This window comes from Gymnodraco acuticeps, unplaced genomic scaffold (assembly GCF_902827175.1).
Source record: "Gymnodraco acuticeps unplaced genomic scaffold, fGymAcu1.1, whole genome shotgun sequence".
In the NCBI taxonomy this organism is placed as follows: domain Eukaryota; kingdom Metazoa; phylum Chordata; class Actinopteri; order Perciformes; family Bathydraconidae; genus Gymnodraco; species Gymnodraco acuticeps.
In genome coordinates, this window is record NW_022989816.1 from 139,713 (window position 1) to 158,302 (window position 18,590).

Below are 18,590 nucleotides of genomic sequence, written 5' to 3' on the forward strand. Positions count from 1 at the left end.
TTTTTTCATTTTTTAAAAACCTTTTTTAGACTATTCAAAAAGAGACACCGTTGTCAAATTTATTTTCTCCTTTACTTATTAAAAAGCTCACCACGAGAGTGCTGGAATAACGGATAGTTGACCAATAAAACATAACGTATGTTAAATCAAATAGTAATTCTTATTTTTTACAAATAGACTGAATTCTAGGACTTTTGACATCACATACATTTGCAAGTTGATGATATAATCCAGGAAAAAGGCTAACATTGAGTGAGGATTTCATTTAAGTCTTTCTCAAGGACAATAAAGCAGGAAATAATGACTGCTCCGATTGAAAATGGGCACGTGTAGTTATGTAGGATTCATTTATGGAGGGGGAACATTGATGTGCTGTTCTGCAGAAACATAATGATCCACTAGAGGCCACTGACAGCCCCCACTCTGCTGTAGAGTTGTTGATAGGTCTGTTGTAAAGCTTGAGCTTAGCTGATGGGGAAACTTTGTTGGACACACAGGTCTGCTACTTAGGGGTGTTCACAGGCACAGTCCCTTTTAGCCAATTACTAACGAGTATTCTGTGTTTGGATGTAGTGGTGTCATGTTGTGTAATTTCTACTTGCAGTTTGTTTTAATGGGACAATATCTTCCCACAAGTAGTATCACTTTTGTATTCACACATGTTTTACGCTAACTAAAACACATAAACACGAGTACAACAACATACACACAAATACAAATACAATACTAAAAATGATATTTTTGTTGTGCAAACTAAAAGATTATAAATGATAATCATTAATCAATTCAAAAACATGGCATGAATATGTTTAATGCTGCTAATTTATTTACCACACAGAGTAAATAAAAGAGACAAAGTTCTTATTACTGTGAAGTAAAACAAAATAAAAAACTTAGAATCACATTTTGGCCTGATCACAATTAGTTTTATTACTTAAATCTATAATTGAATTTGGGCGATTATAATTATATAATTATTTTACAATGAGAAAGATTGGAACACAGCCTAACCCCTTTTATGAGTACAGGAATTACATTTTGTAACCACATTTTTCACTGGCATGTGAAAGCACTTAAGAAAAATAATTGTAACTTGGCAACCTATTATCCTTTAGTCTAAGTTTATCTTACCTTACAGTGAGCAGGTCAATGTCCATACTGTGTTTCCACAAGACAATTACAATAACTTCAGAGACAAATCCTACTCAATGTACTATTTTTCTAGTTACTTGACTATGTACAGTGGCATCTGACTGATGTATTGGATGACAGGGTTTCAACTGTGCTGATGTAAATAAAGATTAGATACCTAGATTCAAGTCTAGACATGTTGCCAAATAGAGTATAAGTTCTTCATAGAAAACATGTTGACCCTCGGTCCATCCTCCATCTCACATACAGTTTTCACATGATTGGGTGACATGCAATAACAGCAGCTGTAAAAGCCCCACGTACTCCTCAAATATTGATCTAACCGTCTTTACATTAAACACAGAGAGGGGCAATGCTCCCCTCTATGGTTCTCTGTCAATATTTAGGGAACATGTGATACTGAATTCAAGGTTTAACTTGATTGCAGCATTAACCCTCCGGTATCATTCGATTGGACTACGCAAATTAGTCATTCGAGACAAAAATGTCCACTGCAAAATACTTTGATAAAAACATTATATTAAAAGGTTTTTTTCACAACTTTTTTGGGTTCAATCTTTAAAGCAACTTCCGCCCTAATAGAAAATACCAAAAATGTAATCATTTTCAGGATTTTAACCCTTTAAATGCCATTTTGAATACATGAAACCGCTGGTTTTTTTCATGATGAAAAAAGAGAAAATTAGTTATTTCCCAAAAAATACATATCTTGGGACTGGCTCTTTTTTTTTTATAACAGTCTTGGATATGTCAAAGATTAGCAACAAAATTGATTTTTTTGCATTATTAGTTTTTGCACAAAATCAGATTGAACAAAAAAGTTACAAATTAGTCATTCGGGACAAAAATGTCCACTTCCAAAAACTCCTCTAAAATGACAACAGATTAATATTTTAAAAACTTTTTGGGGTTAAATCTTTCAATCAACTTCAGTCCTGATCAAAAATACCAAATGTTAAATTATGTTCAGGATTTTAACCCTTGAACTGCCAGTTTGAAAACATGAATTTGCGTTTTCTATGAAAAACATGCACAAAAAGGCAGTTATTTTCCATATAATAAATGTTGGGGGGGTCGGCTTTTTTTTATCACAGTCTTGGATATGTCAAAGATTAGCAACAACATTGATTTTGGTGGATAATTATTTTTTTCACAGAATCAGATTAAACAAAAAAGTCACACATTAGCCACTCACGGACAAAAATGTCCCATCTAGTGATGGGAATTCCGGCTCTTCTTGGTGAGCCGGATCATTTGGCTCGGCTCACCAAGAAGAGCCGGCTCTTTCGGCTCCCAAACGGCTCTTCAGTTTACCACATATTATACCTTTTAATTAAATCAAATGTAGCCCTGTTTTGACTAATTAATGATGTATATATGTACACATATATCACTTAAATTATTCAATACATCCTTTGTACTGAAGTATTCAAAAGTGAAAATTACATGTTTAATTTAAATGATTTGCTGTGGCCAAATGTTTTCATTGCATTTACAGACCCTTGTAACTCTCTGATACCACCCAATGAATGCACTGACTTGCTTGTAGAACCACGCTACACAAAACAGATAGCAACACCTATAAAAACTAGGCTATTTAAAAAAAGGGGCTACTGTATCGACATTTTAAAATTATATTTAAAGAAAAGGCCCTGACAAAACAGCAGGGCTCTATTTCAGTAACTATTAGCTATAGAAACCACGCCCCCCTGCAGGAGAGGGGAGCGTGCTCTGAGATCAGCTGACGGGCTGTCAGAAGAGGGGGAGAAAAAGAGATCTCCCTCCTCCGTGTTTTATTCTTATAGAAGTAAGAAGAGAAGTAACGGGGCAGAAACCCTCCTTTTTACGCAGCGGTCCAGACATAGACATCAAACGGCGACACATATTCAGTTGCCAGTTACTTTGGCATTAGGGCAGGGATATCTAGATACTTTCCAAGGTTTGACATAATGAATTGTGCTACTTTTAAAGCAAGCAACGATGTTTTCAAATCTGTAATCAAAAAGCTCCTCAAAAACACTATCGAAGCAGTTCCTGCCGTTGCTACGTTAGTTCAAACAGTAACAACGGACTATTTTTCCTAGCGGATGCATGTCAATTTAAATAAATACAACTATTTTTTAAATCAATAAAATCATTTTCTAAATCCATAAAAGCATTTCAATTAATATTGGGAGTCATGTCGTTACTTTATTGAGAATGTGGCAATGTAATAAGCGGGATAATGTGCACATTGCATAATGTGCCTTCATGCCGATTTAGATCCCTCCGCAAAAAAAAAAACGGCTCGTTCGCGGGCGAGAGCCGGCTCCCGTCGTTCACTTAAAAGAGCCGGCTCTTTGAGCCGGCTCGTTCGCGACCGACACATCACTAGTCCCATCCACTCCCATTATAACCACATCTTTTAATCTCTCCGCCATACCAGTATAAAATCATGCATTTTCTAATGTCAGGGTTTTATATTGGAGGAAAATAGTTCAATTTGTCCTTTTTACTGTAAAAACCAGATGTGACATTTTACCATTGAATTACATGCTTGTAATTTCTTGGTTTCTTTGCCCTGACAGCCATTGGAATACATGTATGCAACTAATATGATGTAGGTGTGTTGGTATGGATGTGGAAGAGTGGTATCAGCTGAGAAATGTGTGTGTGTGTGTGTGTGTGTGTGTGTGTGTGTGTGGTGTGTGTGTGTGTGTGTGTGTGTGTGTGTGTGTGTGTGTGTGTGTGTGTGTGTGTGTGTGTGTGTGTGTGTGTGTGTGTGTCTGGATGTACAGTGTGTGTGTACAGAGACAACAATATACAGTAGATTTGGTTTACAGTAAGTCGCAGTTTTCACCTCATATCTTTCTTTCTTTCTCTCTCTCTCTCTCTCTTTCTCTCACTCCCTCATTCCCAAACTCATACACACTCTTACATATTAAACCTCCTTATACCTTGTATGTGTGTGAGTGATTGTGTGTGAGAATGAGACAGGAGTAAGTGTGCTCTCATGGCGTTTTGTTTTTCATTTGTGCTGTTTCATGTGTCTTTGAGGTAAACAGATGTAGAATAATAATAATAATAATAATAATAATAATAATAATTAAAGCTGCAAGCAGCATTGAGCGGGTCTTCGACGCTCCGCAGGCTGTTGTCCGCACATCGACGTGTGTCTAGGTGTCTCGAGGACTCGGCCGTTGGCAAACGTGGGAAGTTTCAGGCCGATAGGACAATGTCTTTGAGTTACAGCAGTAATACAAACATTGTGTTTGATGGCGGGTGATCTGTCGCCATGGCAACGGTATTTGATGACACCCCATAATACGCCTAGATGTGTTGAGGGCTGCATCGTTATCAAACCTGTGAAGTTTTGGGCCGTTTGGAGCATGTTAACTGGAGTTATGAGAAAACCGTGTTTGACGGCGACCATTTTGTTACCATAGCAACGAAATTTGGCGAAATTTCAAAACTGACACATATATGTCTCGAAGGGTTAACGGTTAGAACTCAGGTAAAGTTTGAACAGTTTTTGACCATTTACACAGCAGTTATAGCAATATTGTGCTTAACGGCGAGGAATGTGTTGCCATGGCAACAGCTTTTGAGGAAAACTCACTATTGTCACATGGAGGTGTTGAGGGCAAGACCATTAACTGTAATCTGAAGTCTGGTGCCATTTAGACGATTTTCCATCGAGTTATGACAACACTGTGTTTCATGGCGAGGGATCTGTCGCCATGGCAACGGCATATGATGACATCCCATAATTGGCGTAGAGCTGTTGAGGGCCGGACCATTAGCCATCATATGAAGTCTGGTGCCGTTTGGACGATTTCCCATTGAATTACAACAACACCAGGTTTTTTGGCGAGGAGAAGCGTTGCCATGGAAACGGCATATGATGACATCCCATAATTGACATAGTGCTGTTGAGGGCCGGACTAGGAGCCATCATATGAAGTCTGGTGGCGTTTGGAAGATTTTCCATTGAATTACAACAACACCAGGTTTTTTGGCGAGGGATCTGTCGCCATGGCAACGGCATAGAATTACAAAGTAACGCGTTACTGTAATAATATTACTTTTGTCGGTAACGGAGTAGTGTAACGCGCTACTTTTATAATTCAGTAATCACACTACAGTTACTAACATTGCCCCGACACGCGTTACTTCGTTACTTACTAAAATCAGTCATAATCAAACCTCAACAAACACCTGCAAAGAACACATGCTAAGGTGAAGCTAACGCACAGCTATTTGTTGTTTGTTTATATCACGTAGTCTGTTCTTCTTCTCTGTTTTCCGGTTGTTGCCTGTTTTGAATGACGAATACACACTACCGCCGCCTGCTGGTAAGGAGAGTTATTGCCACTCACGCATGCGCAGTTCGTATGTGCTCGGCTGAAGTCTTTGCGGTGTCTGGTTCCAGTGCAACACATGGCCAACACGCAGGAGAACACGCCGACGCAACAGCATGAGCAGAGATAGACTGCGCAAAATATACAGATAGCAGGAGACAGAGGACAGCCACGGTCAGATAGGAAAACATTCAGGATCTGGATCAGTCTTATGCGACAATGGAAACTGAACTAAAGAGAACATTTGAAACTTTAGCAGTCTGCGTGATCTGCCTGCAGGGAGGGGCGGGCCGGCCCTGCGAGTAAAGTAACGAGTAAAGTAACGAGTAAAGTAACGAGTTACTTTATGTAGAGAGTAACGAAGTAGTGTAATATATTACTTTTTTAAAAAGTAATATGTAATATATTACTTTTTTTTAGTAACGACCCCATCTCTGGGCATATGATGACACCCCATAATTGACATAGAGCTGTTGAGGGCCGGACCATTAATGATAGTCTGAAGTCTGGTGCTGTTTGGACCATTTTCCATTGAATTACAACAATGTGGTATTATTTGGCGAGGGATGCGTTGCCATGGAAATGGCATATGGTGACATCCCATAATTGACATAGAGCTGTTGAGGGCCGGACCATTAATGATAGTGTGAAGTCTGGTGGCGTTTGGACGATTTTCCATTGAATTACAACAACACCCTGTTTCATGGCGAGGGATCTGTCGCCATGGCAACGACATATGTGACCTGCTCTATCGAAATCAGTCGCATTGAGCCGAAGACACATTTTGAGTTGTATACACTTTTGGAAAGAGGATATTCCTAGCTTTCTAATGATATCAGGATTATATAATGACTGTCACAGAGTCATCATTTTGAGAGAAAGGCCTTCAAAGTTTCCTCTTCTCTGGAATCCATTGATCTGATTGATTATTAGCGGAGCAAATGATCAAAATACTACGGAGGGAAGATATTTTCGTTTGGATTACTGGTCTGGGGGAAGCTCGGGAGTGTGTGTGTGTATACGTGTGTGTGTGTGTGTTTGTGTAATTTTGCGTTTGTGTGTATTGTGTTTGTTTCCCGGGGAAAACCCTCAGGAGAAAAAACCCCGGCTGTTGTTATGCCTGCTGTGACGTTAAGTTACTCCGTTCTCCGCTTGTAATTATGCCGTTACAAGCTTCAAAGTTGTATTTATCATCTGAATTTGCCGAAACAAGTTTAATATTCTGAAAGCCAAGACTTTATTTAATTGAAATCAGATGAAAACAAACTGTAACGGACCCTGCGGTGTTATTTATGATTACTATACTCTTACATTCATAATGTCAGCCGGAGGGAGGGGGGGCGGCGCTGCGGAAGAGCAGATTGCGAATGAGAGGTGCTTGTCATCTTCCCTTTACAAGCTTCAAACATGTATTTATCGTGTGATTTTGGAAATAAAAGTTTCATATTCTGAAAGCCAAGACTTTGTTTATTTAAAAAAAATTGTTTTTTACGCAAATCCACGTTTATTTTTTAAATGAGCCGTTGCGACTGATTTCGATAGAGCGGGTCACATATGATGACATGATCTTTGCATCTCTGTGTAATGTGCTCATGAGAATGACATTTCTGCCCTTTTTTGGTACCCATTCAGTCGCAATTTCTACAGGCTCGCACTACCTGTTAGCTTCTGGCATCTGTTAGCATCTAGCTCTCATGCTTACAAACTTTTAGCCATCCCTGCTTATACAATGTAGTAGTTTTAGTTGTCTGCGATCTGCGGAGGCCTACTCCCACCTGTCGAGTACGGCTGTACTGAGGTGTTTTTCCTCCGGAGACGTCGCGAAGAGACGGAGTGGCTCCACCTGTTGCTGCATGCGATCTGCGATTTACGGAGGCCTGCTCGTCGCGAAGAGACGGAGCAGCTCCACCTATTGCTGCCTGCGATCTGCGATCTACGGAGGCCTGCTCCCACCTGTAGAATACGGCTGTACTGGAGAGGTTTTTACCCCGGAGTCGTCACGGAGAGACGGAGTGGATCCACGCTTCGGGCTTGGCCTGCTTCCACCGGGCGTGTGCTGCTGTGCGGAGGAGGATTTTACCACCGCTGGGGCCTGCTTTCCACCTGTCCTGGTTCTGCTGTTGCAGAGGCCTGCTTTCACCCCGGGGATACCACGGAGGGACCGGAGCGCTTCCACGCTGCTGTTTTCGCCTGTCCTTTGCTGCTGTGCTGATTTTGCTCCAGGAACATCGCGGATACTGTGTGCTGGTCTGGGAAAATGGCCCATATCGGGATTCTGCTGTGCCTGTTAACTGTTTTGGACTATGAGAAGATCTCTAGTCATTCTGAAAAGTCTATTGGATTCAGGTCTGTTCTGCCACCCGCAGTGGGCATCCCCTGCAAAGGTTTGGATGTGTTGCTCAAACAATTACCAGTTGCCTTGTCACAGACAATCTGCTCGACAAAATATGTTTGTCTTTTTTGTTTTCCTGCGATGATGGTTCTTCAGGACTGCTTCTTAAGCTCAAATCACACTCTCGCAGACTTTTCCGGTGTTTCTAAAGTAGATGACAATGTATGTGTGTCGTTTAAGAGGAAAAGATGCCTGGTTTTTTTGTAGTTATTACTGTCAGGAAATGTACAACCTAACCCTGGTCCGTCCTGTAGTAGTAGTAGTCAGATCGCTACTCCTGCTGATTTTAAAGCTAGGTCTGGGTTGGGTTTCATCCACTTGAATGTGCGCAGTCTGTTAGGTAAACTAGATTTTGTCCGTATCTGGGCGAGCTTGACTGACGCTGACGTCATTGTTTTATCAGAAACATGGCTAAACAAATCTATTTTGACCTCTGACATTGCCTTAAATGGTTTTAATGTGAATCGTACTGACCGGCCTAATAAAGGTGGTGGCGTTGCCATTTATGTTAAGAATAAGTTCAGTGTAACCACATTAGTTTCCAAATCGATCAGTAAGCAATTTAAATGTTTAGTCATAAATATAGAAGTGGCAAAGGGTCAACAGGTCATGGTAGTGAGTTGTTACAGACCCCCCTCAGCTGTCAAAGACTCCTTGTCTTCACTAGCAAATCTTTTATCACAACTAGACTACAAGGAAATAGTGCTACTTGGAGATTTTAACTGGGACTGGTTAACTGCAGTGTCAGAGGATTTTAAAAACCTTTGTATCTCTTTAAATGTTACTCAGATTGTTGACAGTCCTACTCGCCCTAACATTAAGTCCCCTAATAAATCCTCCCTAATTGATCTCATTTTAACTAATGTTCCACATAAATATTCATCTGTGGGAGTATTTGCAAATGATCTGAGTGATCACTGTGTTGTAGCCACAATTAGGGACACTAAGGTCCAAAAGGTTAAACCTCGCATTATCATTAAGAGAGACAAAAAACATTTTGTGGAGCAGGGTTTTGTGCATGATCTGTTTGATTTTGATTGGGGTAAAATCGATCTGTGTGCTGATGTAGAAACCGCATGGTCTTATTTTTATCTTGGTTTTATGGAGATCATTGATAGACATGCACCCCTGCGTAAATTTAGAGTAAAGGGACGAGACAATCCTTGGTTTTCTGCTAATCTGTCCAGTCTCCTTCATGAGAGAAACAAGGCCTGGGCAAAGGCTAGGAAATCAGGCTCAGAGGTAGAATGGCTGCATTTTAGGCAGCTAAGAAATAGCTTCACTTCACATATCAAAAGTGCTAAATCAAAGTACTATCTGTCAGTAACCACAAAGAATCTGAATAATCCTGGAAAATGTTGGAAAGCCATTAAATCGTTATCCACCGGCGATATCCGTAATGAGCTACCTCCGTGCATTACCACAGCATCTGGCACTATATCGGACAGGGCTACTATGCTAAATTGCTTTAATGAGCATTTTGTGTCCTGTGGTTCTCTATTTGATTCTGTCACTAACTCTGCTTTTGTGATTATTATAGTATTTGACTCTGAAAAACGTGTGTTGGAAAACCCTTTTAGTTTTACCCCTTTTACTGTTGATGTTGTTCGTGAAGCTTTAACCAAGTTAGATCCTAAGAAACCGGCTGGCCCGGACAACGTAGAACCTTTCTTTTTAAAGATAGCTGCAGATTTGATTGCTCCACCTCTCACTACTCTTTTGAACCTCTCCCTCAGCACAAATGCAATTCCAAAATAGTGGAAGTCAGCGTATGTCCTGCCTTTGCTAAAAGGAAGGGAGGCCACCTTATTAAATAACTATAGGCCAATCTCTAAGTTGTCAGTTCTGGCTAAGGTTCTTGAACGCTTAGTGAGTGAACAGGTAAAGGTGTTTTTATGTACAAATGACATCCTGTCTAAACATCAGTCAGGCTTCAGAAAGCAACACAGCACCATCACTGCCACAATGAAAGTGGTGAATGATGTGGCGAGTATTTTAGATAATAAGCAGAGTTGTGCAGCTCTATTTATTGACCTTTCAAAAGCGTTTGACACCGTCGATTATCACATTTTAAAGCAGAGGCTAGCCAGTATAGGCATGTCCAGCCATGCAGTAGGGTGGTTTGTAAACTACCTCTCTGAAAGGTCCCAATGTGTTCATTTTGATGGGCAGTCTTCTGAGTGGTTGAACATTGCAAATGGTGTTCCCCAAGGTTCTGTTTGAGGTCCACTTTTATTCTCCATCTACATCAACAGTTTAGGTGAAAATGTGGATGAAGCTACTTTACATTTTTATGCGGATGATACCGTGATGTACTGTGCAGGACCCTCCATTAAGGAGGCTGGTGTTAAATTACAGGCTGTTTTTAACATTATTCAGACTCAGCTCTCTGATCTAAAGCTTCTTTTAAATGTTGAGAAAACCAAGGTAATGCTCTTTTCTAAAGCTAAAAAGACACCAGAGCCTGTTTTAGATATTGTAACTACGCAAGGAATAAAACTTGAGGTGGTTACCTGTTACAAATACCTTGGTATCTGGCTTGATGATTGTCTCACTTTTAAACTTCATGTCAATAACCTGCTTAAAAAGCTGAGGGTTAGGCTAGGTTTTTTCTACAGGAACAAGTCCTGTTTCTCGCTTGAGGCCAGGAAAAGGCTAGTCACTGTGACCTTTTTACCTGTGCTGGACTATGGTGATTTGATGTATATGAATGCACCTGCCAATTGCCTGGTCAAGTTAGATGCTTGTGACAAACTGTAAAGCATTACCCCATCACTGTACCCTGTATGCAAGGGCTTGTTTGCTTTCACTAACGGCCCGTCCACACAGCGGCGTGCGTTGAAGCTTACAACGCTTCTGCCCATTCACTTTGAATGGGGTGACGTCACTTTTAGCCGAACTGCATTTTGGGAAGCGACGTGGAGCGTTGCTGGCGTTGGTCGCTTCAAAAGTTGAGCAATGTTCAACTTTTGGCGCCTCGGCAGAAGCGTCAGCCAATGAAGTCCCGTTTATGCAAATCTGCCAGTACAAGCGCTAGCCAATCAAACCGCGTGTATGCTGGGAGAGACTACGCAGGTCATTTCCTCATATTCCCAAAAATTGAGGGAAAATTCATTATAGCGGTAGTGAATCACCCGGTGGTGTATGATCAGTCTCTGTTCATCTACCGGGATACAAACCGGAGGAGCGAGGCATGGAGGGAGGTGGCAGAGACAGTGGGTGAAACTGGTAGGTTTTCGCCTGTTTGGGGATTTTATATCCAGTTGACTTCGTTTTAACATTGCTATTGCTTTGTATGTCGGGGGCGGGAGATTCATGTGATTGGTTGTTGGTCGCGTTGCTCGCAAAAAATCCCCAAGCTTCAGACACGCCCACCGCCAAGCGTCAACACACGCTGCTGTGTGGACGCTCCGTAACTGTACGGAGGCTCAGTCACTGGTACATTTTTATATACAAAGCCATGTTAGGGAAACTTCCATCTTATATCTGCTCCCTGATCTCACGGAAAATTGTAAGTGGCTACTGCCTGAGATCGAATGCTGTGGTTTTATTAAATGTGCCAACTGCTAGGACTGTCTTAGGGAAGACAGCTTTTAGATGCGCAGCTCCTCTGTCTTGGAATAGTCTGCAAATTAAATGGAAACTGAACAATCTGGTGCCACTAAATGTTTTTAAAGCTTGGTTGGATGCTAGTCAATCGGAAGCTATTGGTACCTGTTTATGTGGATAATTATGTAAATGATGCTGTATGATGTCCTTTTGTTGTTCTATTTATGTTGTGTTTCATGTGGAACTACTTGAGCAGGTGTCCCTTGAAAAAGAGATCAATGATCTCAATGGGATTTATCTGTATAAATAAAGGTTTGAAATGAAATGTAGGATACCAGGGCAGTGTTGTCTGTGAACACAAAGTCGGAGGAATGAACTGGCCTTTTCTTCACCGTTAGAAGATGAGGGGGAAGCGCTGTCTTTTCGTACTGTTCCAATCATTGTGACTTTTCTTCTGAGAAGTTCTTGTCCCAGGCTGTGCGATGTGAAAAAATTATCGCAGGTGACATTGTGGCTACTGAGGCCCTGCACCATGTCAAGCACCACTCTTGCCCCCTGGTTTTTCTCCGGCACGCCTCCCTCTGGCTTCCCTGTAACATTTGCATATTCCATGCATAGGATGATACAGCATCCCAGGCAGCCCAGATTTTTATTCCATACCTTGCTGGCTTGGAGGGAATGTACTGCCTGAAAGGGCAGCGGCCTCTAAACCCCACAAGCCGTTCATCCACAGTAACATTTTGCCCAGGGTTGTAGAGAGATGGAAGCCGCTGCACCCACTTGTCCCACACTGTGCGGATTGCTGCCAACTTGTCCCTCCGTCGTCTAGCAGGTCTGGTCTCCCTGTCATCAAACCTGACGATCCTTGAAAAAATATGAAAAGTCTCAAGAGACATTGTTGCCCTGAAAATGGCTCTCCCTGTTTCAGCATCCCACAGACTCTCAGTGGACTCCCCTCTTGACCTATACACACCTGCAAGAATAAGGATGCCAAAGTATGCATGCACATGTGTAATATCCAACTCTTTCCATTCCTTCCCAAAAACCTGTCTCCCCTCAAGATTGGTCATGTCCAATATGATGTTTTGTATTGAGTCTGGCATCAAAAGCTCGAATGATGACTTGATGTTATGAACATGCGTCACTGCCATTCGTGTCGGCCCGGGTACCATCCTTATTATATTTGCAGACAAGCGAGTGGGCTCACTTATTGGGGATGAACACCATTCAATCCTGCCGTTCTTTGACATGTATGTCTTCACCTCTTCTCCTACTGTGGCTGGCTGTGGGGGTCCTTCAGCGGCTGGCTGTGGGGGTCTTCTTGCGGCTGGCTGTGAGGGTCCTTCAGCGGCTGGCTGTGGGGGTCTTCCAGCGGCTGGCTGTGGGGGTCTTCTTGCGGCTGGCTGTGGGGGTCCTTCAGCGGCTGGCTGTGGGGGTCTTCCAGCAGCTGGCTCTGAGTCAAGTTCATCTTCCAATTCGCTGTCAAATTCTGAGTTTACCTCCACATTATCCTCATCTTCAGAAATGTCTTCCTGTTCCACTTCACCGTGTGCTTCTAATGCATTCCACTCACTCTCATCCATTATTAGCTCCAAGGCTCACTGAGCAGAATATATTTTGGCCATTTTGCTGGTAGATAATTGTAGTTCTGCACTACACTGTAATGTGAGGTTATGTCTCTGTTTAGTCCCTCCTCCGGCGTGCAGGTGCGAGGGGGACAGTGCGAGAAAATGTAAAATGTTTATAAATTTCTGGAAGATCTAAAATGTTTATAATGTTCTAGGATAGTTTTGTGTACATTACATTACATTGCATTTAGCTGACACACACTACAAAGGGTAAAGATCAAGGGAAAACAGGATCAAACAGCTTCTCTATGCATATTATTTTGTGTGTGTGTGTGTGTGCGCGCATGTGTGTGTGTGTGTGTGTGTGTGTGTGTGTGTGTGTGTGTGTGTGTGTGTGTGTGTGTGTGTGTGTGTGTGTGTGTGTGTGTGTGTGTGTGTGTGTGTGTGTGTGTGTGTGTGTGTGTGTGTGTGTGTTTCTGTGTGTTTTTCTCTGTCTGTCTGTCCTGGTATCCTCAGATTGACCCGAACCTCTTATGAAGGACATAAATGCGGGGGCATTTTTTCACAAGTGGAAAACAAATAAAAACAATTCCACATGTCCTTCACAATAAATAAGCTCCGGCCATTGAGTTTCAGGTTGAACGAAAATATCCTTATATATTTTTTCATTGAAAATGGAAATCGGGTCAATTTGACCAAAACACCACACAAGGGTTAAGGTTTGTGGCACAAGCAAACAACCAGTTTGTCAAACAGTATTCAATGTGGGATAGAATCATACAGTGGAGGTATGACTTAGCAGCATTGACAGTTAAGAAGGGTCTAATTTGTTTAAAATGTTGCAAGTTGAATTTAATAGTATTTGATACTTTCTTAATATGTTTCTTAAAAGTCAAGTCATTTAAATTAATATGTAAATTAAAATGAATCCAACTCTATTCCTGCAGCTACATCTCAAAAGCCTTTATTTTAAACTTCTATACATATGCAGGTTTTTTGGACGTGCTACAAAGCAGAGGACATGATAAAGACTGCAGACATGCTGATATACTGATAAGCTAAATGTGCTGTAAACCTGTAGCTTGCTTATCGTATTTGCCCTACTTTTTATTGAGCTGTGTTGATAGTGACATGCTGAGTAGACTTTCTTAGAAGTAGATGTAGACATAACTGAACGACTGCATGACTTGAACACACTGACATTATAAAGGGAATTGTTCTTGTATGGAAATATTGGAATATAGCTATCACGAAGATGCCCCTTCACTATAATGCATGTTTTATAGGCTGTATTTAAGCGTAATAACAACTAGCAAGCCAATAATCAATGCAGGCCCATGGAAAATGATCATTAGCAAGTATAAGCATTCTTGCACAAACCAAGATTAACCTTTTATCTGCCGGATTTGACCTTTTAGCATGTTCGTATTATTATTTAGTGGTTAGAGGATGTATGAAACCCCATGTCTGTGAGGTTTCATTTTTTGTTGTTGCAGTGATAGTTTACTCTTCCTGAACAAGCTATAGGTTTTGTGTGTAGAAAGGCCAGTGTTTGTGTCTATCTGTGTTACACAAGCATTACTAAAACGTAATACCATACCAAACAATTACACCCATAAATCTGCCTGATGTACTGTACAGTATATTCCATCAGCAATGCTTTTATCCTTTCATATGTACATACATGACATGGTTACTGTGGCAGCATACAATCAGTCAGATTTGTACATGTAGATCAAAGGTTAAATCCAACAAAAAAATTCCAATCAAAGTTCAATGACAATGTGCAGGTCTGTGTGTGTTTACGTCTATTGGAATGGAGCCAAATATGTATATGATGTTCTCTTTAGGCAGTATACGGCATGTTCTGTACTCGTGAAGTAATGCGCGTGTCCCACATATGATAGGGAAGGGACTTTCAACCAGGATAATAATAATAAGTGTGTAGGAAGGAGGGTTACTTAATTAGCCCACTGCTAAAGTGCCTAGATGACATAAAGGCCTGGATGGCGTGCAATTTCCTTAAACTCAATGAAGGAAAAACAGAAGTAATGGTTTTTGGTAGCACCACTGACACCACTTCTGTAGACCTGGGTTCCTTGCATCAGTACACCAAGCCCACCGTTACGAACCTTGGTATTAAAATTGACCGTGAACTCAAACTTGAGAGTCAGATTAAGTCGGTGGTAAAAACGAGCTTTTATCACCTGAGGCAGCTAGCCAAAGTAAAACCTTTTCTCTCCAGACAGCAGTTTGAGACAGTAATCCATGCCTTTGTTACCACCCGGCTGGACTACTGTAACTCTCTCTACATGGGGGTCAGTGGGTCCTCCCTCGCACGACTGCAGCGGGTGCAAAATGCTGCAGCAAGGCTCTTAACTGGCACACGGAAGTATGACCACATTTCCCCTGTTTTAGCTTCTCTCCACTGGCTGCCAATTTATTTTAGGATCCATTTTAAAATTATTTTATTTACTTTTAAATCCCTAAATGGCATGACCCCACCATACCTTACTGAGCTGCTACAGCATTACACGCCGAACCACCCTCTCAGGTCAGCGGACCAACTGCTGCCTAAAACCAGGTCAAAGCTCAGAGGGGACCGTTGCTTCTCTGTAGCGGCTCCCAAACTGTGTAACGCTCTGCCCCTGGAGATCAGACAGGCCTCCACACTGCCTGCTTTTAAATCGCTTCTTAAAACCCACCTCTTCTCCTTAGCGTTTTAACATTTGGCGTTTCAATATCTTTCAGAGTGTTGCTTTTTTGCATTTAAATTGTTTTTTGTTTTTACTTGTACTTGTTTTATGGTGTGTGAGCTGAGCTGTGTTACTTTTTTGTATGCTTTGTTTTATCTATTTGCCTGTACAGCACTTTGGTCTGGAGGTTGAAAGTGTTTTATAAATAAAGTGTTTGTGTTATGTTTTGGACTATGAGAAGATCTCTAGTCATTCTGAAAAGTCTACTGGATTCAGGTCTGTTCTGCCACCCGCAGTGGGCATCCCCTGCAAAGGTTCGGATGTGTTGCTCAAACAATTACCGGTTGCCTTGTCACAGACAATCTGCTCGACAAAATATGTTTGTCTTTTTTGTTTTCCTGCGATGATGGTTCTTCAGGACTGCTTCTTAAGCTCTAATCACACTCTCGCAGACTTTTCCGGTGTTTCTAAAGTAGATGACAATGTATGTGTGTTGTTTAAGAGGAAAAGATGCCTGGTTTTTGTTGTTGTTATTACTGTCAGGAAATGTACAACCTAACCCTGGTCCGCCCAGTAGTAGTAGTCAGATCGCTACTCCTGCTGATTTTAAAGCTAGGTCTGGGTTGGGTTTCATCCACTTGAATGTGCGCAGTCTGTTAGGTAAACTAGATTTTGTCCGTATCTGGGCGAGCTTGACTGACGCTGACGTCATTGTTTTATCAGAAACATGGCTAAACAAATCTATTTTGACCTCTGACATTGCCTTAAATGGTTTTAATGTGAATCGTACTGACCGGCCTAATAAAGGTGGTGGCGTTGCCATTTATGTTAAGAATAAGTTCAGTGTAACCACATTAGTTTCCAAATCGATCAGTAAGCAATTTGAATTTTCAGCCATAAATATAGAAGTGGCAAAGGGTCAACAGGTCATGGTAGTGAGTTGTTACAGACCCCCCTCAGCTGTCAAAGACTCCTTGTCTTCGCTAGCAAATCTTTTATCACAACTGGACTACAAGGAAATAGTGCTACTTGGAGATTTTAACTGGGACTGGTTAACTGCAGTGTCAGAGGATTTTAAAAACCTTTGTATTTCTTTAAATGTTACTCAGATTGTTGACAGTCCTACTCACCCTAACATTAAGTCCCCTAATAAATCCTCCCTAATTGATCTCATTTGAACTAATGTTCCACATAAATATTCATCTGTGGGAGTATTTGCAAATGATCTGAGTGATCACTGTGTTATAGCCACAATTAGGGACACTAAGGTCCAAAAGGTTAAACCTCGCATTATCATTAAGAGAGACAAAAAACATTTTGTGGAGCAGGGTTTTGTGCATGATCTGTTTGATTTTGATTGGGGTAAAATCGATCTGTGTGCTGATGTAGAAACCGCATGGCCTTATTTTTATCTTGGTTTTATGGAGATCATTGATAGACATGCACCCCTGCGTAAATTTAGAGTAAAGGGACGAGACAATCCTTGGTTTTCTGCTAATCTGTCCAGTCTCCTTCATGAGAGAAACAAGGCCTGGGCAAAGGCTAGGAAATCAGGCTCAGAGGTAGAATGGCTGCATTTTAGGCAGCTAAGAAATAGCTTCACTTCACATATCAAAAGTGCTAAATCAAAGTACTATCTGTCAGTAACCACAAAGAATCTGAATAATCCTGGAAAATGTTGGAAAGCCATTAAATCGTTATCCACCGGCGATACCCGTAATGAGCTACCTCCGTGCATTACCACAGCATCTGGCACTATATCGGACAGGGCTACTATGCTAAATTGCTTTAATGAGCATTTTGTGTCCTGTGGTTCTCTATTTGATTCTGTCACTAACTCTGCTTTTGTGATTATTATAGTATTTGACTCTGAAAAACGTGTGTTGGAAAACCCTTTTAGTTTTACCCCTTTTACTGTTGATGTTGTTCGTGAAGCTTTAACCAAGTTAGATCCTAAGAAACCGGCTGGCCCGGACAACGTAGAACCTTTCTTTTTAAAGATAGCTGCAGATTTGATTGCTCCACCTCTCACTACTCTTTTTAACCTCTCCCTCAGCTCAAACACAATTCCAAAATTGTGGAAGTCAGCATATGTCCTGCCTTTGCTAAAAGGAGGGGAGGCCACCTTATTAAATAACTATAGGCCAATCTCTAAGTTGTCAGTTCTGGCTAAGGTTCTTGAACGCTTAGTGAGTGAACAGGTAAAGGTGTTTTTAATGTACAAATGACATCCTGTCTAAACATCAGTCAGGCTTCAGAAAGCAACACAGCACCATCACTGCCACAATGAAAGTGGTGAATGATGTGGCGAGTATTTGAGATAATAAGCAGAGTTGTGCAGCTCTATTTATTGACCTTTCAAAAGCGTTTGACACCGTCGATTATCACATTTTAAAGCAGAGGCTAGCCAGTATAGGCATGTCCAGCCATGCAGTGGGGTGGTTTGTAAACTACCTCTCTGAAAGGTCCCAATGTGTTCATTTTGATGGGCAGTCTTCTGAGTGGTTGAACATTGCAAATGGTGTTCCTCAAGGTTCTGTTTTAGGTCCACTTTTATTCTCCATCTACATCAACAGTTTAGGTGAAAATGTGGATGAAGCTACTTTACATTTTTATGCGGATGATACCGTGATGTACTGTGCAGGTCCCTCCATTAAGGAGGCTGGTGTTCAATTACAGGCTGTTTTTAACATTATTCAGACTCAGCTCTCTGAACTAAAGCTTCTTTTAAATGTTGAGAAAACCAAGGTAATGCTCTTTTCTAAAGCTAAAAAGACACCAGAGCCTGTTTTAGATATTGTAACTACGCAAGGAATAAAACTTGAAGTGGTCACCTGTTACAAATACCTTGGTATCTGGCTTGATGATTGTCTCACTTTTAAACTTCATGTCA